Source organism: Anoplopoma fimbria, chromosome 23 (genome assembly GCF_027596085.1).
Source record: "Anoplopoma fimbria isolate UVic2021 breed Golden Eagle Sablefish chromosome 23, Afim_UVic_2022, whole genome shotgun sequence".
Lineage (NCBI taxonomy): Eukaryota > Metazoa > Chordata > Actinopteri > Perciformes > Anoplopomatidae > Anoplopoma > Anoplopoma fimbria.
The window spans coordinates 5,547,733-5,572,056 of NC_072471.1; positions in this window are offsets into that span (position 1 = coordinate 5,547,733).

Sequence of the window (24,324 nt, forward strand, 5' to 3'; positions counted from 1 at the left end):
CCTTTAAAAAATGGAAGTGACAGACTTTTTTAATTTCTTGGCTCAGTGCTCTTATTCATGTGGATGGGAAGTGAGACGAGTTCCAAATCCAGGCTGTCAACTTCAGTTAGAGGGTATGTTCATCCAATTTGGCAGAATAGGTAAAGGGACAGTCGCTTCGCATTTGGGCATCAGTTTTGACAACACACGGATAAATAACTCCTTTAAATAACATGATCTCTACCTGCCCAAATTAGTTTGGCTTCGTCAAAAGATGGAGTGGTTTCCAAAAGACTGTTTTCAGACCGTGCTCTCAGCCTCTCTCACCAATATGCCTGACAATCCCTTAAAAGGAATAGTTTGACATTTTAGGAAATATAATTGTTAACTTTTTTGCTGATATTTATACGCAGTCTCATGCCTGTAAAGTAAATATGTCAAAATCGTTTAGTTTAGCGTAGCTCAAAAAATGGAAAAAGGGATAAACAGTAACAAATATGAAAACTGTCAAACAGTAACACAATCTGCCAACCTGCACCTCTAAAGCTCTTTTAGTTCCCTTTAAACGGTCTAGTAATCACCGCTGCAAGAAATATTCCCGTTGTTGTTTTCACACTTTGTACAGATTAATTAGTGAGTTTTGGTAGTGTTGGTTATTTGTTAGTTATTATTACAGGGTCAAGCAAGCTGTTTCCCAGTTTCCAGTCTAAATGCTAACCTAAACTAGCCTAATCTCTAGGCTGATACAAGACTGTAGCCTGAAATGAATTAGTCAAATATCAGTATCAGTCTTCTCAGCTAACTCTCGCAAACATTCAACGTTTATGCATCTTTACAGGAAGAGAATGGTACTAACACGTAACCAGGATAGAGAGTCCAAACAACAAACCCATGGTCATGTTATAATTAAAGTAATGAACTGTGTGGCCACCAACTAAATGTGTGGAACTCAGTTTAGATAAACAACTTGTACATGATTTTGTGAGAAAAACACTGTAAATACTACGAGAATGCTCTGTTTTTATACAAGGTAATTTGGTTGTGTGTTTATCCAAAATCAAAGAGTTTTGCAGTATCTACCAATCTCCTTGGTCTGAAATGAGTAAGAAGCAAATGAGGCCATAAACACAAACACACACACACACACACACACACCCCCCCCCCCCACACACACACGGTGGCACAGATATAAAGAAGAAGGCACGCTCTTTATTTCTCTCTGGCATTTCCTATTTCTCCCTCCATCCAAACAAGCCTGTCGGAGCTGCAATTATGGGAAGGAAACTATGTATTTATAGCCGGGCCAGGATCAACGGCAGAACAACTAGTTGTGTGGCACGGGAGACGGTTATATTTAACATGCTGTGATGTCAACACGTGGCTGCTACGTTTCCATGGTTTCTCCTCCGAGACAGGGCGGGCACTTTCTTATCAGCGCTGCACAGAGACAGATGAGGCGGCGAATGAGAGAGAGAGAGAGAGAGAGAGAGAGAGAGAGAGAGAGAGAGAGAGAGAGAGAGAGAGAGAGAGAGAGAGACACAGACAGATACGACAGATAGATCGACAGCCAGACTGAAAGGGCAAGAGCACGAGAAAAAATAAAGATAGGAGTGTGAGGGTTTAAAAAGGGAAACACAAATAACATCTCAACGTAATGGACAGGCTGTAGGGCACATTGTTTGTGGTTGTCTGTCTATGCTATATGCCATTCATTGACCTTAAACTAACCACCTATACAAGCTTTCCATAACCTTTAGGAGAAAAAAACCTGTTACAAACTTCTTACTACTCTTTCCCTCTCTTCATCCCTCCCACTCATCCCTACCATTCCCCTCCCTCTCTCCTTTTGGGTTATCTGAGATGCTATCTGCAGTCTGATAAGGTTAAAGAGGCGTCTTGCTAGCAGCACCGTCATTCTCTGGCATCTCCGCGGTGATAATCCCCTGCCTCAACGCTGCTCTGTGGATAAGTCGCGGGGATGCTTGGAAAACTTGACTGCTGCTGCCTCGATTCACTTTTCTCGTAAAGCTAAAAACACACAAGGTCTGAAGAGGAAAGAGCAATGATGGGAGCAGAAACTGTCGATACACACATGACGCTCCAAACACCACAGCAAAGAACCCAAGACGTTAGCTCCCCTTCATCCAGACTCGGCTAACAAACGGTTTCATATTTGCCCTACTTTTGAGATGCCTACTGTAGGTGTCAAGGCTCATGCCATATCACATTATATATATTCTATAATGCCGCGGTGACAGATCCCCGAGACTCCCAAGGCAGCAAGGCTGTGTTATCTACAATAACACAGAGAGCTGTGTGGATTTAGCTGAAATGGGCAATAAACTGAGCATGGGAATGGGAGAGAGAGCTCCAGGAAGACGGAGAGAGGAGTAAAAACCTAACAAAATGCAGCGATTAGCTAAAGCTCCTTAACCTAACTGGTTCCATTAGCGAGACGCTACAGAGGATGAGGGGTGTCATGGCTGAAGACGCTCAGGCTAAAAGGAGGCGCTACGGTAGCTAGCGGACAAGAGGCAACAGATTTGTTAAATCAATTTTTTTGAACTATTGTTCTTCAGGTATAATAAATTGGAATATATAAAAAGGTTTTATAATATTTTGTCAAAGCGAGTTTGCAGTTTATTGCAGTACTTCTATACTATAAAAGTCACAAAAAGTATATTTCCAATGGTGCACTGTACAAAAGGGAAATAAACAATATAGGGAAAACTAAACCTATTGATTGCTAAAAAACTATTTAAAAAATAAGTAAAATGATATTTCCAGTATTATATTAGACACATTTGTTGTTGATTACACTAAAGAAATAATGTGTTTTGGGAAATAATGACATCAAGTGTGAAAAATTGGTAAGTATACTGATTACATCAGAAATCTAAAAGGGTTCATTCTGCACTTAAGTAAATGGGGACACTTGGGCCCTTAGAGGCTGTAGTTTTGGAACATTTTATGTTTTAAAGGAATAGTTAGACATTTTGGGATGTCTGCTTACAAGTTTTTTTGTCGAGATCTAAATGAGAAGATTGACACCACTGTCACCTCTGTATGCTTAACAGCCAGATCAGCTTAGTTTAGTTTAGCGTTAAGACTGTAAATACAGGGAAACAGATAGTCTGACTGTCCGGAAGCAAACAAAATCAGCCCACCAGCACCTCAAAGCTCACTAACTGGATAAATATACCCTATAACTGAAGTTGACAATTTGTGCTTAAAATGGGGGGTTTCCCAAAATGTAACTATTTCTTTGGGGGTTGTAGCGGTGTGCCCCGGATCAAACGCTTCCTTTTGACATTCTGAACCTTTTATAAAGACACCTTTCACAGCCCTGCAGCAATAAGAAGTATGTCAGAGACGGTGCACGCACAGGTTTCACACATTCATGATTAATAACGACAGCCTGCTTTGAAAAGTGATGGAGGGAGGATGACACGAAGCTCTAAAAACGTTACAGGCAATGGTGACAACCCCTTTTCATGCCCCACACTTCCCTGTCGGCACTGTGCTCCATTTCTTTCCATAATCTCCTTCTCAGCCGTGGTGACATGACTATCATACACAATTACATCTCACAGGCTACTTAGGTTGACCTCAGGGAGGAGAGGAAGGTGTGGGCAAGAGAGAAGTTATCTGAGAACATGGAGAAATACAGAGAGAATTGAAAAACACCCAGAATCTAGAAGTACGTCTTATAGCCTATACGATTGTACAGGTAAGTTATTGTTGTTTGAGTAGGGGTGGAAAATTATGACGTTTGGAAGAAATGAAAGGGTCAAATAAGGAAATGAAAACAGGGAGCAAAGGAGGAGAGTCAGAAGGACTGAAAGACAGAGCGACAGAGTAAATCAGGACAGTAAAGACACTGAATGGATGTTGGAGAGCAGCCATGGTGAGTGATTCACATCTATTTTCCACCAGCAAGCAAGTGAATCGCACAGTCAAAAAGAGAGAAAAATATATATAAAAGTCATCTCAAAATAGTTCCCACCCCACATTATGTATGCATGTGCAGCTTTTTCTCCCTCTGCAAGACATGGGGCACACATCAAGGGCCTTTTATTAGCAGGCACGTGAGTCCCATGTGCTGTTGTGCAAAAAATAGATCACAAGTCTCCTCCAGAGGAGCTTTGCCTCATCAAAGTGAATCTATTCTCCGTAAAATGCTGATCCATAAATAAAATGCTCAGTGGAGAACAGGAAATAAAGAGACTGGGGGTAATCTGAGTGAAAATGCTTGAGTGACAGGAACCTGAAAGAGCTATTTGGGGAAGTTTCCGATTAAGCCAATTATGTATTCACAGGAATGATTCAGTTATTGATTGACCTATGGATTGACGAGTACAAGGAGGCAGAGAAACGCAAGTACAAAAAATACAAACAGGCTCCTTAAAAGTAAGTCCTCTAAAGCAACTTTAAGAGGATGTTATGATGCATAAGTAGGGTGGAAGTAAACAGGCATACGGCTAAAGTGTATGTGTTTAATACAACACCATCTATTAAAAAATGTCCCTCCCATGCAGGTGAGTAAAGGTGGAAACAATAATTTGGGTTCGAGGATGGCAGGGGAAGTTTGACGTCTCGGAGGTCTCAGACAGCACAGAGCTAAGTGGGTTATGTAAGGATGTTGTCAAAGTCAGTGGATAATTGAGCTGATGAGGCTGACATTTGGGGCCTGGAGACGAGGGTGTGGTGTGTGTGAGGGAGGGGTGTGGTGTGGTGTGGAAAGAGATGTAATTACTTTGTAAGTTGCAGAGGAAGAGACGGAGCCAGGGTGAGGGACTTAGTGTAAGATGACGCCAGTGTTAACACCAGGATCTGACTGGTGTTGGAGTACGAGTACAAGATAGACAACGGCAAAAATACACACAATCTTATCGTAGCTCAAAACACACTTAGTATTTGGGAAAATGTTGACTTTCTGTGGCATTGAAATGGATGCTTACAAGTAGGGCTGCTCCACTAATGAGTATTTCAATTTAAGTATTTCATCTTATTGGTTAAAATAGTAAAAAAAACTAAAAAAAAGGAGTCTTCTAATAACTTCTAATAAATATTACGAACCCAAAGACATTCAATTTAAAATGACATGAAAACAAGGAAAAACAGAAAATCCTCATCTGTGAGGCTGGAGCCAGCACATCCCCTCCAGACATGTATAGAAATAGGCTGCTTGGTTGTCACCCCCAAATTAAGTATAAATTCCACATTCAAATCTTTAAAAATGCATCTGCTACGAATATGAAAATTGTGATTATTTCTTAAGTTTTACTGCTAAACACAAAATGTCTCCTACTTCACTGCAAAGTCCATTTACTAGCGCAGCTTCCTGCAGTCAAACTCTGCATATACATCATCATATAGTGCAGTGAGGAGGACCCACACGTGCACACATTAAATGTAATGACAGCTCTGCAGGGGGAAATGGCAGCGAGGGTGACCCATTAAGGGACTCTTTTCACTCACATCGCCCTGCATGTGATGGAACATATTGGAGGCTGCACCTCCGATGCAGGCAGCTATAGGAACATAAAATATTCAAATTAATTTGCATGCCCACGCACATGATCACATTTTCACACATGCTATGCATTTATCAATTATGTGTGTGGTATATGCATAGCAACGTGTGCATTTTAACACACAGCAACTGGGGCATGTGAATTTGCTTGTGCAGCTTTGTTTGCATAATCCACACACACACACACACACACACACACACACACACACACACACACACACACACACACACACACACACACACACACACACACACACACACACACACACACACACACACACACACACACACACACACACACCGCAATTGAGTATAAAAAAGATCATAGCCAGGAGGAGACCTATTGTATAGCCTTTGGTAAAACTGGCCTTGTCACTGAACAGAATATGAGCATCCTAAAATGTTAATATATATGTTTATATATAAACAGAGAAATAGAGAAGGCAAAAAATAAGCAATGTTTGGGATTGACATCTGAATTCACTCACATTACCCCCTAAAGATGGCGAAGTCTGCTACTGCATGAAGTGTTTCAACTGCAATGTATCAATCCAAGAAACAAAGGCATAGATGTTTCCATCAGTCGGTGCTAATCCAATAATACTTTTATTACCGACGAAGTTTTTGCTTTTAAGCCTAGCACTTACATTAGCTGCGTAAAGCATACAGCTAATGCTGCATCCACTTAAGTGAGTGGGAGTATCTCAGATGTAATACTGTCTGAGCCCAGTATTGTTAATAACATTTATCACACAAATAAGGAATGATAGTTGCATTTACCAGGCTGTATGAGCATAGCCACAGAGAGAAAGAGCACAGGATGAAGAGGTATTCTACATCACAAACAAATCCTGAGCAGCAGGAAAAAATGAAGGAGTCCTTACATGAAAAGAAAATTGGATATTGTTAATATAAGTCACTAATCTATAAAAATACGGGATGACAAACATCTAGACAAAGTGCAGTCATTGGTCCAAAATCCTGATCCAATCATACCCGCTCAGGTATTATACATGTTTGTTTGACCCGAAACTTATGGCACGTGTAGTAAAACAAGACCCTATCTTACCCGATGACAATGAGTATAACTTAGACTTAACTTAGACTGATTACTGTTACCCCAGTAGATTCGTGATGATCTCTACATTGAGCAAAATTGCCATTTAAAAAGAACAAATGAATAAAAATGGCAGTCCAGAGAGAAACACATTTGAAACCATTGCCAATTTTGAGAGGTTGGAAATCTGAGTCTCTTTGTTCTCCTTCAATACCAAAACATTGGAGACTCCTATCTGCCAAAAACATTACTTACAGATTCCCAAAACTGAAAAGCATCAAAATAGTATTCAACACTTTTTAGGACGGCCTATATTTAAGACAAGTAAGACAGATTTACTACTACTACTACTTTGTCTTGTTATATTTTAGCATATGTGATATGTACACTACTGACTTATTACTTAGTGAACTTGCAGCACCTCTGAATGTGTGTGTGTGTGTGTGTGTGTGTGTGTGTGTGTGTGTGTGTGTGTGTGTGTGTGTGTGTGTGTGTGTGTGTGTGTGTGTGTGTGTGTGTGTGTGTGTGTGTGTGTGTGTGGGAGCTGCAGAGCAAGCATTACCCTTGAAGGGCCAGTGTGACGTGATTGTAATCAAATGTGAAAACAACATTAAGTCACAAACCACCCACGATCTTTACAAACTTGCATTAGCATCACGAGAGAAGACCATAAAAAAAACCACACATGCATACATGCATGCACAAACTCATTCAGACATGCAGCCCACTCTGCCTTCCCCGGGTATGTTTCAGAGGAATCAACCTTTTATGAACCGTGCGTGCTTATTGAAATTAATGACGGAATGATAGAACGCTGTCTGCAAAATAACTACATAAAATATTCCCCCCCCCACATGGTTACTGATGCCCTTATTGATGCCTGAGGGTACACATAATGTACTACTCTTTCCTCTTAATTTGCTTCCATCAATGTGCAGTCACAGTCAAACTTAGACCTGAAGGCACTTTGGCCTCATTTTCTCATTTGACACTGAGGAAAAGATGAATTCTGTTGAGCTTTTTGGTGACATGGCAAGAAGACATCAACTTGGGCCAACTTGTGATTCCTTTTTTTCTTTTTTTTTACTAATTTCTAACATTTTAAAGACCAGAAAATAACCAGCTGAATAATTGATAATCAGAAGAACTGATAGTTGCTGCTCTTTATTGGAGTAAGAAACGTATTCAAATACATGACTTGATTCCTTGTTAATGATGGTGGTTTGTACTCAAAATGGAGAGCATTTCTGTTCAACTTCCACCTTTTGCTTATGCCTTAAGAAAAAGCCTCTCTCTCCTCCAGACTCTTGATTTTTCTCTTTTTCACACCCCGTTTGCCTTTCAATTGCTCGCTCTGTTCTGCTCTCTATGTGTCCTACCTGTACACTTATTATGGTCAAGTAGACACAGACGACAAGCGGGAGGTGGAGGTGAGAACTGAGAAACAGTCAGAACCAATTTTTATCATGCAGCCCCGCTGACATGGCTCTTATTTTTCAAACCGTTTCCAATGTTCCACCACACATCCACCCGCTCATGGTACAGGCTCCTTTTTAAATGTAATCTGTTACGGATTACTGAGCACCCGCTCGAGATTTGACCCAGCAATATAATCCTTTGTGTTGATCTAACATAATCTGATTTCTCTCAATTACTTTGTCTCCAAAATACATCGAATATGACGCAAAATGAACAATATACTCGGGTTATAGACTCATTCGAACGACATCGTTGTCATCGAAAATTATTTCAAACTGTGTACAATGATTCACAAAACACATGATTATAATCTCCAAATCAAATGTGTCTTTCTGATCCAATATTTCTTACGTTTTTACACAAAAAACACTGTTATATTAAAGTGACCAATTCAATATACTCAGATTACTGTAATCCCAGTACAAGCTATGTGTTATTCATCTAAACACAAACACACACTCACACCACAGCCACCCACTGTCTTTCCTCTGCAGTGACATTTTTATCATCCCTGCTGCTCACCATGGAGTTGTCTTGAATTCGTTCTCCACTATGGCTGCTATCTGACAGCCTGGTGATCTGAATCGCTGCTCTTTATCTCCCTGGGTTGGAGCTGAATCAGAAGCAGACGGAGCACTTCTAATCTCATTGCGATAACTTTGGAGCCGTGTACAAAAACTCAAGGACGGTAAAGATTTTTTTCCCAGATAGAATCAAGTGGGAGTAAATCTCATTTGGTCTAATCTGAGACGATCATCATATAAATGAGAACTGTCATTTTTTTCCATATGTGTACCAGACCATCAAAATAGAAATACTTGCATCGCACAATGCAACAAGTTTGCATATCAAGTCTTCCAACGTCAACAGACTCATGCAGATGTTTCTGTGTCCGTTTTATATTACCGTGAAGCCTGAGGGCAACACAGCATGTGCTCTTTTACTGAATGTGTCACTATGTCTTCCTCAAAGGAAAATTAATTATGACAGCTGTGCAACCATCACAGAGACACATACCCCCCCAGACTATCTGGAAAAATTATACTAACCGTAGATATTGGCATAGATAAGCAAGCAATGCTATTTAATGGTAGATTCCTATGTTTTGAATTAAAGATGTGGTGCAGATGCTGCTGTGAGGCAGAGCTACTCTGATATTGTGACACTAAAAGGGTCAAAGCACAAAAACACAGTTTCAGATTTACAGAGAGATGAGAAAAAGACTCCGATTGTTTTTTTTCTTCTATTTTTTAAGGCCTTCATAAACCTCATCTGTTTTTTCCAATCACTAGGTATTGCACGTAAGAAAAAATATGCATGCCTATATGGGAATGTTTTGGACAATTCACGGTTGTCGACTTCTACTGACTAAATTTCTCAGAAATAAGGAAAGTAAATAGGAATGCACATCTCAACTCAAGTATTGTACTTATTGTACTACATTTTCAAGATAATAGTACTTTACTTGAGTACTTCTATCCTACTTTATACCTCAACTATACAACGTTTCAGAAGAAAATAATATAAAGTTACAATTAGCTCCACATTGACTAGCTACCACAATTAAGTGATTACATATAAATACATCAGTAATACTTATCCAATAATACAATGTACGTTTATATGATTCTCGCATGCCCAGATTTAAGTTAGGCTAGTGTTTGTATGATTTATTTTAATTTGATACAGATAATACTTAAAATATAGTACTATGTAGTAGTAGTAATTACATTCTGGTATTAGATCTGAGTACTTCTTCCACTCCTGTTATGAGAGACACATTATGTTCTAACAATATATGTTTGGATTCAAATTGTCTTGCATTCATTCATGAGCCTGAGGTTGGAGAGGATTATTAACAGAATATTTATAGCCTTTCCAACGCTAAAAATAAAAATACTTCACACACACCTACGCACGATGTAACGGCTTTGTGCATCTTGTTGCAGAGGATATTCAGTCCCAAATCATGACATGAGCCTGATTATCATCTCAGACTTTATATATCCTTATATGGTAACATAGCATAAGTGTTATCTTTTCCTGGTTTAAAAGGCTGCATTACAGTAAAGTGATGTCATTTTTTAAGTTACCAGACTGTTTTATTATTGGCCTTTACCCACTTTGTCAATACAACCACATTACTGAGGATTATTCAATCCCACAATATCACCGTAATATCGAAATCAAGATATCTGGTCATAAGTATTCTGTATTCTGATATTTTCCCCTCATATTCTGTAGTGTGGTGCCTTCCACACTGAATTATGAATGGACTGAATTACAATGGCCTATAAGAAGAACAGAAATTGCGTCAGCAGACATGAGGCAGATAAATCCTATTGGACACTGAAACTAACATCCAAGTATGACTAATGCACCAGAGCTTTATAGCATCATCGTTTGATTGTAATTTTATTGATGACCTTCCAAGGTCCACAATCTATTGATCTGATCTTCAAACCAATTTCAGCTCAGCTAGAAGTCTATAACAGTGCTCCCGTAATGCAATATGAGATGCATGTCCCTCATTTGTCATGGTAACCAGACTTAGATGAGTTAAATATAGAGGCTTCCGGTTTAGCAGAGGAGGGTTTTAAGGTCTATTCTTAGACTTTAGAGCTGGTTTATGCACAGCAGCAGTGTGCAAGCTGCCTTCTGTATCACAGCACATGATGATATTTCAGAAACTCACAATACATATTTCAATTTTTTTTCTTTTGAAAGCAAAAGACACAGAAATAATCTAAAGAGACACTTTTAAAAGCCATGCTGTAATTTTTGATAAATATATAAAATTAGCATGTCAGTCATGCTTGGGTGGCAGCTGGAATTATTATGGTACCACCGAATATGATTTGAAAATACTTGCACTAGATTTTCATTCATTTTCCATCGAAGAACCGATGTCAATATGAAATCACAGTTTGTATTCAAGTACTCAGCATAGTTTGTGTTGGATTTCATATTATAGCCATTTCAACATACCTGATAGAAATATGCTTTGGTCAGCCGAAACAAAAACATCAGGGCATCGTATTCTGTAACTGTAAGGAGACATAAAACCAGTGTCAAAGGGCATTGCATACATCTATTTACAGTGGGAGAAGAGTAATACAATGTTTAAGGAGTTAGGGATGCAAACAGCCCCGGCCGAATGTTGTAAATGTCTGCAAGAGGATGGTAGCTCTCTTGGCCGATGACTTTTGATGCAGGCATTTCCTGTCTTCTGCTTAAGTGTTGCCATAACAAGGTTGTTCTGAAAGAGGCTCTCCATACCAGAACAATTAACATGCATCATACATTCTCGTAACAGGGAGAACTTTTTCAGTTGTGTTAAAAAGATGCCTTTGCTGAGCTTTCTTCAGGACTAAACAATGTATATATGAGAAGTTTACCCTTTATATCATGGAAGCCATCCTTTCAATAGATCAGGTTAAATTAGGTAATTTGTGGTAGCAGAAAAAACTATTGGTCCATTGAAATCAATTAAGAACATAAAAACTCTTAAATCATATTACATGCATTCAGCTTCTGATTGCTCTTCGATGCTTTGGCCATCCAGGCCTTTGATTTTCATGTAACACCAGTACCTTTGTTTATGTTTATTTAACAGTACCTCAATTTCACTCCTGCTGAGGTTCTTATCACAGCAATTTTTTTTGTGGTTGCATCTCTCTAACTTTTGGGCATTTGCCAGAGTATTCAAAAAAACACTGGTAAGTAATAAAATAGAATAAATAATATTAGTTATTATTAGTTATGTTATTCTTTATATTGATAAAGAACTGAACCGATAAGGATTAACGATAAGATTAGTGGTATTTATACAATTTTGAACAATCCCTACCCATCCTTACTCTCTACTGTCCACCTTTGAGTGAAGGCAACATTGAATTGGAGCAGAAAGAAACAAATAGTGAGCAGCAAAACCAGCAAACAGGCATATTTCTGTAGAGGATTTGCAATAGAATGAACTGACGGGATACTAATGACCAATTAGATTGAAGCTGGTAAGAATAGAAAGATTGACTTTCACCACCCAGTGACAGGTGCTGCAGAGAGGAGCTCACCCTTCGACAAGGGAACCCACCTACACACACACACACACACACACACACACACACACACACATTTATATACACGCACGCAAAGACTGGGGCTCAGGTGTTTCTGGAACTTGCTTACACACTTGCCATGTGTCTGACTGTCTCCCCTGCCAACTGCACACAACACACACACACACACACACACACACACACACACACACACGCTCAAGCAGCCTGGAGGCAGCTTTAGATTGCACACAAACCCATACGCACGCATGCAAACCTTACACACAGTGACACTATTATCCCCTGGCCTTGGATGCCAAAATGAGTACAGGGAAGCGGTACGTGTACGTGTCTGTGTGTGTGTGTGTGTGTGTGTGTGTATGTGTGTGTCTGCAGCATGTGCGTGTTGACAGATGATATGCTTAAAACTGACACCACCCACACTATCCCACTGACAGCAGGTTTCATCACAATGCCTAGACCTTTGTGAACTTAGAAGGTACACAGTAGATTGGGAACAAAACAATTTGTCTTGGTCACCTTTTCACACAGAAAGCCATGGAACAGCACCTGTAATGGAAAGTTATTTTTTTCCATGTCGTAAATAATTTATCAACGGTGCGATTATAAAACAGGCAGGATGTGATGTAGCTCCGACAATAAAATATAAATAAGAATTCTTGATAACAACAACAACAACAGGAGAAAAAGAGATTTAAACTAATTTACAATAGCCTTTGTGTTTATGTGTGTTCACCTTGTTAGCCACCAATATACAGAAACGCTTGACATCATAGATGAAAAATATACTTCTCAGTATATTGTGAGCCACAGCAATATGTCCAACAAAAGCAGCAACATACTTTGATTAATAAAATAATAGATGTTTTAAATGTTCAACAGATTATCTTGCAAGGTTAATACAAGTTTAAAAAGGCCATTTTAAACCGTCTGTTAACCCAACAAAGTCAATGAATGAAAGACAGGGGCAATTCCATCCAGGTTTTTGGCCCGGTCCTATTAAGGTACCTAGATAAATTGCATGTGTGTGTGTGTATGCAATGGCCTTTGCAGTGGATAAAATAATTAAGTGAATCAAAGTAACATTATAACAGTCCCCTGTTTCATTTAATGAAATTGCATTTTGTAATCATGGGTGGTGAGAAAGTAAATCTACCCTCAAAGCAGCGAAGTGAGTCACTGGCCCATTTTAACTTGGCATTTCATCTCTAAGGCAGGAAGACAGAAACTCTTACTTACTTCACTCACATCCATGACCATTTAAGTATTTCATAATAACACAATCTCTCCACTCTCTACTTTCAGGATGTCAGTCAGGAATGGTGGCGAACAAAGGAGCCCAAGTTTGATGGAATAAAATGTCACACCATGAAGCTGAATTTCCCCACAAGCTGTGTCTGAATGAGCGTGATAGGCAATGGTTTCCTTTCACACGCGCGTTCTGCCAGGACATGACATGTCTCCTGCATTGTTGTGCTGGGAAGGCAGGGTGTTACATTAGCCGAGGCAGTAGCTGTTTCCAGGCTAGAGATCTGACGTGCTGGTAATTAGTTTTTCTTGGCGGAGTGGAGGCAGGTGAGGAGGGGCGTCTCCAAGTTGACAATACCAGCTGTCACAGTGCCAAGCACTTCAGCTTCAACTCTGTCCTTATCCTCTCGGTTTTTTTTACCACTCCATTGAGACACTTTTCCCCTTTTATTCTGTTTACTCTTTAATTCAGACGGATGATAAACAAATTTCGCAACTTCGGAAGGGTTAAGTGTTGAGTCGTCGTGGTGGGCCATTGGTCTAAGACGCATTCCATGTAACTTTAAATGTCTCCTGGATGACAATAAACATTGAAAAATAAACATAGAAAAATAAAAATCAAATTTGTCGTGATGACATTTGCAATTCTACCAAACTGTAAGAGCAATTTAAACTTTAGTCAAAGTGTTCCATGAACAGCATGTAGCTGGTTAGCTATGTTGACAACTTTGTAGATATTTCTCAAGGGAGAGTTTTCTTTTAAACATTTGATTTTTAAATTGTTAACCTTTGGCATTTTAAGGTGCATTGTATTTTTAGCTTAACTATTATATTTATGGTTTTTGTGTATTTTAACATTGTTTTTAATATAAAGGCATATTTAATATGTTGTCGCCCTAGTGCATTTATGACTTGCCAACTTTTGTTGTAATAATATTTGCTTTAAGGACATAGAAACCTGCCAAACGTAGAAAGTTATGTATCTCTTATTATATTTAAATAGTATATATGAAATGGCTAATGCTTTTTTAATAAGGCAGCGGTTGTAAAGGGTTTTTAACTTGTAACACATGGTTTTATTAATGCTTAATAAATAATTTACTGATGCTTCATATCAGTTAGAGACCATAAATAAGAACAACCTTTGGGCTGCCTGTTTTGATATTAAGTCAATTAAGTCATGAAGCATTAGTAAAATTATTTGTTAACCATTAATAGGTTAGGCCAGACGGGGGTCAAATTTAGTGCTCAGTGCTGTTCCTTTTTTCCCCCTCAATCTTGTCCCCACAGACTTGCAATACTTAATCCTTTGAAGACATAAAACAGTTGTGACCTTTGATAAAAATCCATAATTCCCACAATCTCGCCCAGGATTGGTGTAATCTATCCTGTTTGATAGCATAAAAAAACCCTGATTGGGAGACAGTAAGAACGTGAGATATATATAACAGTGGATAAATGAGAAGGAAGGAGTGATGGGGGAGAGAAATACATAAAGGTTGATCTATTTCAGGAGTGGTAATCTGCCTAGAACACACAACGTCAGCGACGCCACATGTGTCTTTACATGTCACCATGACACCGTGGAGGGAAATAGCGGCGCACTCAGTGGTGGGGATGAGCTAGAAAGGAAAATAGATCGGTGCAATCAATGGATGCAGGAGCTTTTCTTAGCATGGACTCACTTCACAGACCTGCAGCACATATCATGGGGCGGCCTCAAGTGTGTGTGTGGGTATTTGTATGAGAAAGACAGAGCAGGGAACAGTGTTATGCAGTCAGTTTCCGTCCATGCGTGGACATATTGTACTTGTGGAACATGTACAACTAACATGCATTTCTGTGCACTGGGGAATTGAGAGTCCCCCTGACATTAAAGGAGAGATATAGGGATACACGGTGGGTGGTCACAGGTCGATGTGTGTGACAGTTGAACCATAAACCTTTGATATTCTCACATCATCTGTGGGGCCTGGAGAGAAAAAATGCTAAGAATAAAATGTGGAGTAACTCCCCTGATGGATGGTCTGTGTAGAAAATAGAGCAAATGCACACAGTGACATTCAACTGTGACTTTGGCAGCGCTGTGATCATCAGTCCTAAGTAGCTCTTCTCTCAATGATATTTACTTTGGATTAAACTGTTATAGGCGATCGCAGAAGAACGTGTATTAACTAATGAATATGTATCAAGTTGTTGCTTCTAACAGAAAAGAACATTTATAAAAATTGGTCATGGCAATGAATTTGTCCTGTTCTGACACGGTCCTACAAAGAAGGGCAGTAACAAAGGTTACAGGTCAAGCTCTCTTAATTCCTAAGAGACAGTAACTTAGTCAGTAAAGATTTAGTGGATGAGAGGCAGCATCTGGGAGTCTCTTTATAGAATGCAGATACCATTGGGCTGACTAGACTCATCCGTATTGGCTGAGCACAGACATGCAAATTTCTATGCTTGGATTCACAAATATGAGCCACAATGCCTACAGAGCTCTTAAGCTGCTTTTCAAATATCTGCCAGAAATGCAAGGTACATCAACAATAGATGTTTTGAATGGTATTAAAGTGCAGAGTATTTATTAAACCAGACTCGGTTGCCCTGTCCCAACCTTCCTGCCCTGAATGGAAGGAATTGACTCTTTGTTCAAAAAAGTTAAAGCCTAGGTATCACTCACACTTTATCAAGACGCTCTCCTTGATGAAATCGACAACAAAAACGTTAGTGCGGAAATGATAAGCTGATTTATTCATTATTCAATTGTCGTAATATTACGGAGTGAGCGGTTCATGGCTTACGTCATTAATCAAGCAAAAAATATCAAACATTTACCAGTCACAGCTTCCTGGCTTTTATATTGTTGTAAATTATAATGAACAGTATTCATCAATAAAGAACCAAGTCAGTGATTGTACAGCCACACAAGCGGCTAATTTGCTAATCACAAAGTATAGCTGAGGCAGATTGGGAAATGGCTGCTTTATTTTCCTGAAAAATTGCTATCCAATTTCCCTCTCATTCACACACACATTTATACAACAAGCTACAATGCCAGGCACTGGTCTGACCATCGAGAGCAATGGGAGGTTTAGTGGCCTACTCAAGGACACTTGTGGACAGGAGGAACTGGAATCAAACCATCAGCTCCTCCATCTCTAAAGCAGACATGCAAACTCACAGCAGTTTTGACGAACAGGTAAATCTCACATAACGGGCAATGTGCATTATTAGAAAAATCTCTTAAAAATTCATCAAGTATGCATTGTTTGTACAAAAACCATCACATAAAGCAACTATTAATGTGACAAAGTGAATACTTTACATATAATAAATCTTCACTTTTAGGTCAAAAAGAACTAAAAGTCCATGCAGATAGTATTCTTCTATTTGTCAAAATCCTCAATCATATTTCAAGATAAGGGTTCTATAAAAAGAGAAACACATTGCTTAACACCAAGGACTAATTTGGATACCCAAATCTGTTTAAGCTTATCCAATCCTAACTGGCTTTCATTGCGGATGAGTGCAATATGAGGAAGTCATTCACTACACCCCATTCCTCTGTTGGATCTCTCAAAAGTAGTACAAGAAAATGATCATGCTCATCCCAAACTAAAATCCATCTTTTTTTCCCCGACATTGCTCCTCCTGAACTCGACGGACTGTGTCCCAGAGAGCCACGAAAAAATGAAAAACGCCGTGAACTCAATCCAAATCAATCATCCCAAAACAGCCCAGCAGTTAGCCGCCCCAGATGTTAATACATGCTGCTCATTTGCATATGGAAATGAGGAAGATGTGAGATGTGAAATAAGGGGTAAGTGCTTGTTCCTATCTGAATATTCATGTCAGTCGGGAGATTTTGTCAACTCCGTCAGAGCTGAAAACTATTCTCTTTTGTGTTTTTTAATAAGTGTGGATCTCCCTCGGGACGGGAGCTTTCAGAATACACATGCAATCTCAAAAGATTAATGCCACTGTGTGTGTGTGTGTGTGTGTGTGTGTGTGTGTGTGTGTGTGTGTGTGTGTGTGTGTGTGTGTGTGTGTGTGTGTGTGTTTCTAGTATATGTACTGTATCTGCGCACAAGATAATGCCTTTAGAGACAATGCGAGATGTTTCCTCTGAGAGGCATTTTGTTTCCCAAAGATAACATGGAATATTCAATGAGGCCAACACAGAATCAGATGGTAGTCAGCATTAAATTGATTTGGAAGCTTGCTGATGAACAGAATGCTCGTTTTGTTTCAGCCGCATTGGGTTTTATCCCATCAAGCACATTGATTTTACCCTTCCACGTCACGGTTCCGCCATAGAAAAGAGAAAGAAAGCACAAGCTCAAAAGTGATAGTTTTCTTTCTTTTGTGTGTTTAAACGACCTTCAGCAGGGTTTTACGAGCTTAAAATCACATTCCTAAGAGAGGGCAAAAACTTCATGCAGAAAAAACAATCTGCCAAAAATGTGCTGATGAGCATAAGGCGTTTTGTTCTTTCTGAAAGCCCCGCATGCCTGAATATAGGAGAGTAAATCGAGCTTGTTGCACTTATTCAAACGGCGCTTTATCATGACCCTGGCATTCAGAGAGTGAATGAAAGCCATCTTCCTAAAGACCGAGCGGTACATTGTTCCCCGACTCTCTGGAGGCATGCTGCTCCTCTGCCTTGATGAAAAGATGCTACCTTGGCAAATGACGTGAAGTGAGCTTCTTTTTTTTCTTTTTTTGACTCTGCTGCCGTCACTCAATTATGCACAGCCTTTTCAAAAGAGGTCTTTGTAAAGCTTCAGCCCTAATGCAACACATTCATCCTCACTTGCTTTAAAGGGGATGCAGCAATTTTTGTGTGTTTGCTTGTTTTGTTTTTTTAAATAATCCATCATGGTGAATCCAGGTGACTATCTCTTACATGAAGACAAAGCAGTGTTGACTTCCTTCTCTTTCAAGTGCGTTTAGTCAGCGTTCATTGGTGAGTTTTAGCAAACACATCTCCCCTGGGAAGTAATTTTTTCAAAGTGGTTGTTCCCAACATAGGAAATTCATAAATGGATATGCTGAAGGACATGAAATGTTATACAAACATGACAGTTAAGTAAAAAAAAAAGCCCACCACTTTGAGTCAACATAGATTGAAAGAGTCAGCTGCTGTGTTGTGTGATCCATTTTTATTGATGCTTTATATTGATACACTGGTGTGTTTACTTGCAGATGAAGACAGAGTAAACTGTCCTTCCTGACAAACAGGATTGTCATTGGTTAATATCTAATGTTTGATTTAACTACTGCTGACACCCTGTTTTTCCATATATGCTTTGAAATAATACATCTAATCAAAGGATTGTAATGTCTTTTTCTTTCATCTGTCTTTCTCATATAGTTCAAAGTCATGTCAGGTTAATCATAACTTGTTGAAATGTCTGTGATTATGATGGAAAATGACTGGTAGTCAATATGGTGACATCAGAAGTCTGACGCCAGAGAAAATCACTGAAGACGAGCAACAAAAATACAATTCTAATATTGTAATGCAAGAAATTGCTGGCATGGATCATTCATTCGTGTACTGTTGCCATGGTGAAAGCACCACTCTCTGCTGCGTGGTATTGACTGATGGCTGCACACGCCCGGTGTGTGACGAAGTATCAATTAGGAAGCTGTATTTTCTGCCTCCGTCCTACTTTCTAGTAAACACAAATTGATCTGTGATTATATGCTGCCATTATTTTCTCTCATCACGCAAACAATGAATCAATCAGACAAGCACCCACATAAGAGCATCGAGCAGCAGTTTGTTGTGCTTAGTGTGCATTTAGGTGTATTGGTGATTTTGATCAATAGCAAAGTGCGCCATGCCTCCAACTCTAAAACACTCATTTAGACTCTCAGTCGGGAGACTCTGCCCCACACAGAGCACTCAGATGGACAATCAGCCCCCTACTGATGGCCACACGGTGACTTCAGGCTCTGAGGAAGGCTTACAAGCAAAAAGAATGATATACTAAAGGACAGAGTATATGCCCCTTAGTATATAAGGGACATATACACATGTTTTTATCACAAAAAACTTTATGGAACAAGTCTTTTTTTTGAAAATTGTGATTACAAGAAAATAATCTTTCATATTATTTTGTGATCTCGGCCCAAAAAAACTTTGCTGATTTATTTTTTTAATAGTTATATACAGGTTTTCAAAGGAATAAGTTTACCATTACAGTATGTGAATCTGTTTTACAAAATTAATTGAGTTCATTTTTGAATCAATTAAAAATTGTAAGCAGCAGTCATTGGCTCGTTATTGAAGAGATAAAAAAAAGTAGTTCAGCTGCTTGAAATGAATATAATAAATGCATGGAGGATATAAACATAAACATTTGTGACTCACACAAAATACTGTAAATTGAAATGTATAATTAATGGCATAAATCGTCAAATATGAGAAGCTGGGGAATTTTTGGCATTTTGCTTGAAAAACAACAACAATATATTGATTACTGAATATAGTTGCTGATTTATTTTCAGATTACTCTGCTAATTCTTGCAGCTCTACGGCACATTTTGCAACTTGGTGTAGATGTAGTGATTAAAAACTTTTTCTCATTATTTGGAAAAAAAATTTATTCGAGGTGCATTACATTAATGATTAGTTAGTGTTCAGTAACTGTATTTAAGCATCTAGCAGTCTGAAGGAGTATTTTATCTACGTCTAAGATTTTAGGAGTTATTTTTCTTATTGGTCCCTTACTTATTCTTAAGTACTCTGGATTATGCAACCTTTTCTAAAATGTTCCCAATTAAATTGTAGTTGACTTCCCTAAGATTGAAATGATGTACTTATGTGTTGTTTTACATATCCATCATGCACATATAATGCCAGTAAATCCTCTGTGCATGAAGGTTTTTAGTAGAGTCATGAATCATTCCCCGAGCATACCACATAAATAACACACTGATTACTACTAAGCCTACATTACGAGCTTAAGCCTGGGAGGTGAATTCTTTTTAACAGTTTTCTTCACTCTCATGGCTTAATTACAGATGCACAATGACTGCTATTTATCTATTTTTGTCAATTAGCGATAATCAACCGCTATGAGGTAAGATTGTGTGGAGCCAACAGAGCATAATGGTGTTTATATCAATACTGAGATGAGGGACAAACATTTCTGTGGAAAGATTTGAGAAGTCAAAGATGCAGTGATGGGAAAGTGTCATGGCTGGAATAACAACAGAGGGAAACGTTTAGCTGGCTTTGCTGGCTGCAGAGAGAGAGAGAGAGAGAGAGAGCTGATCCAGTGTGCAACATTGCCCTTTTGTTGTAACAGAGCTCTCATGTTTATTCATTTTGGCATCATGGCCAAGAGGTCAACAGAGGTGTGTTTACAGAAATCCCCCAATTCCCATAATGGTATGCAGTCAAAAGACACTATCATAACACAAAGAGGCAGCCAAGTTCAAGCCCTTAGAGCTCTTCTAATCTAATAGCTAATTTGCCCGAATTTGCATTCAAATTATATCATCTAGCGGTTTCTGAGTGCGTTTAAAACATTTTGTTAGCATAGCTGAAATACTTTGCTTAAATAAATTGTTTATACACTCACACGACCTTTGGCTGACCTTAAAACATTCAGACTCCTAACATGCTGATGTGACCTTTGAGCTTTGAGTTGACAAGGGCACATCTGAAGCAGCTTCACCTGGCTACACCCTCCGGTTTAGCACAATAGCTATTGGTTATTTTGGACAAATGTCACCCTCCCTGCAGCCAACCTTGTCAGCCTTCCTCGAAACAGTCAAAAAAAAAAATGGAGTTCACTGTGAGCTACTCGCATCTCTCTGATTCTCTTCCTGAACCCTGCAGCATCAAACGCCTCACACCTTGCTGCATGTTTAGCTTCACACTCCGTAAATGCAGTAATTAACCAGATGCAGTCAACCCTTTACATTCACGCTTTAATCCACACATCCCTCTAAATACGGCCGAGGAGCGGTGACCCACACACAGACACAAAACGTGACCTCTAATATCCACACCAACGTCACCCACCCTCTTGTAGCACCATCTTTCTTCAAATGTCATATGTGAAGTGCTCATGTCCCGGGGACAATGAGGGGTATAGGGTTTCCTGGCAAGACTTAGCAGCATCCAAACTTAGAACTGACTCCCTAAGGATGTTGGTATGTGAGTGTGTGCGTTTGTCGATAGGTGGGAGATATACACCGGACAGTAAAATTAGCTTCTTGCCACCAGCCTTTGACAGTATGTTCCAGTTATATCCTTCATGTGTTGCAGAGGTTAGAATACCAGACCACTACACACACACAGATACTATATCCAATGTTAAAAAATATGATTCTGAAGTATCTTTTCATGAGCAACATTATCTTTGCAAAGAGTTTATGGGGATCAAATTCCATTTTAGTTTTAAAATACAGTTTATTAGTTGCTCTAATCATTCTTCCCCTTCATTGTGGACATAAAGTGATCCATAAATAAACAAAACTACTGCTAAAAAACGGGGGACAAAAAAAGTCCAGTCAAATCAATTTCAATAATTGATCAATCATTCATGATTTTTTAGAGCAAACATGCTTTAAAAGGTTTAATAAAAGCTATAATACTATATTATTATAGGGTGGATCTTAACCCCCTTGTTCTACAGTGTAGTCACTTCATAGCAGAACACATGAAATGCAAGAATGGTAAAACAAATCCTTAATAATCAAAATCTATCCCTTAATTTGAAGTAGATTGGCTGTTATTTAGGTTTGCTCATACCGGTCAGGCTCAATCAAAAAGAATAACATTTAGGGAGAATTTTAAGTGTGCTTTCATAAAAAAAACATGCTAAACCAACTAATGTAAGAAGGTGCGGCAAGAAAAGGAAACATAATTAAAGCTTGGCTTCACATACTGCTGTAATGTTCCAAAAGGACATCCTATCCGCTACATGAGAGCCAAGTTTTTTTGGGGCAATAACAGATCAAGAAATATTTGCAGGCCAACTTCTTCCTCTAAAATACACTAATTTCCTAAATCTTCAATAAAAACATATCTGTCAATGTCAATCCCACGATGGTTAAGCACCATGTATCCAAGAGCTCATGACTTGAACCACTTAAAAACACAAACTGGTAACAAAATGACGGAGGTGATGCTATCTCGTCCTACTGAGGTCCCTGCTGTCTACGGTGGCACTAATGACTTATTGGAGGAAATTACAAGTTCCGCTCGTCTTCACGCAGTGCCATCAATCACATCAACCTTTCCTGCAGAATATCTTGGTTTTAATAAAGTAAAGGGTAGCGTGGAGAATGTCAGAGTGGAAAAAAAACAAATTAACATTTCAGCAGGTGGAAAAACATATTATACATTGTCTCTTTTTTAGTTGTGGTCCGGTTCATTTTCACACTGGCTTTTCACCAACAAAACCAAGAGCAGTTTTGGCGACTCCCATCCTATATCTTATATGCTACATGATCTAAGTTCTTCTGAACTTTACAGCTTCTTATTTGTATATTTATGCTCTCTGCCATCACAAAGAGAGAATAACTATGAGCATTACTTTTTGAGGCTGCAAAATGAATCATGTTGTAACTGTGATCATGTTTTTTCTCTGAAATAGTTCATTAAACTTGATTTGGGGAGTTATTTATGTTCTTTGTGTTCACCGCTCGGACTGGCACATCAAAACAAGCTTTTTCTATTCATAGACTGTTCACAGTCACAATCTAAAATGTCAGAGAGCAATAGAAAGTATTCTGTTCCTTAACATGGATAAATAAATAATGTTTAACTCAGTGATAAGATTTCACCCTGAGTCGGAGATCACATTTTCTTGTATATGATAATGTTCTCATGGAAAGCCTGAAATGTACTACCAATAATCACTGCAAGAGCTGTGCAGTTTGTGTGATACACAAGAATCGGAAAGGGGTTAAAGGGCTAAAGAGGGGGCTTAATGCAAAATGACACAGACATGCATGCTTTTACACAACCATACAAACAGCTTAGGGACACAGGGTGTGATGTACCAACTAACAGTAAACTCAAAGTGATCCAGACTGTAGGACAATATCGACGTTAGGAGGATGTGTTTGCAGTTTAAGAAGTTGACAGTTGATTACCTGAAGCCAAAAGCAACTGTGTGTAATGCATCAAACAATAAGACCATACCCACAACGGGTGAAAAACAAACACAGTCACCCCAACGTATAACATAAATTACCTCCTAACTACCCCCTAATTCCGAACCACTTTTCCTTGACCTCGATGACAACATCATTGGGTCAAGGAAAGGAAAGATGTGAAGGAGAACTCATGAGGAGTTGGGGAAAGAAAACCCTGGTGCTTAGAGAATCCAACTATGCTTTTACTAAGCTACGTAATTATGATGTGACAGGGGATGTCACTGACGTAGGTCTGCCATGGCAAAACTACAATGAAGGACTATAAAAAGCACATATAAAACATGACCAAATTAAATCTATTACTCCATGCATGCAGCCTATATAAATGCTCCTTCAGTGACAGGCTGCTTCACTCGTGGTGTGTGAAGGACAGAAAACAAAGGTCCTTTCTTAAAATCTGACAATTCACTCATGTGCAATATCAGTATCAGTTAAATATCAATACTTCCTTTGTGCAATAATGTAAATTCAACAGTTTTACAGTATTTTGATTTTTTACAGTTTAATCATTTATCATGGCACTTTTTTTACTTATGCTTCTAGTTATTGAGAATGAGAATTTGTTAATGACAGTTTGCTATATTTCGTATTCTTGTTTTTTTTTTTTAATTTGTTGCATGTTCAAAGTAAATACATACATATAAAATTTAATTAAATGGTTGTCACTGGCTATTCGTATTTATCAACATGGATCCCATTAGTTTATGATTGTATGAATAGAATTGTAAAACCTGTGCAAGATAGGCATATCATTTGTTTTCATGGCAAGC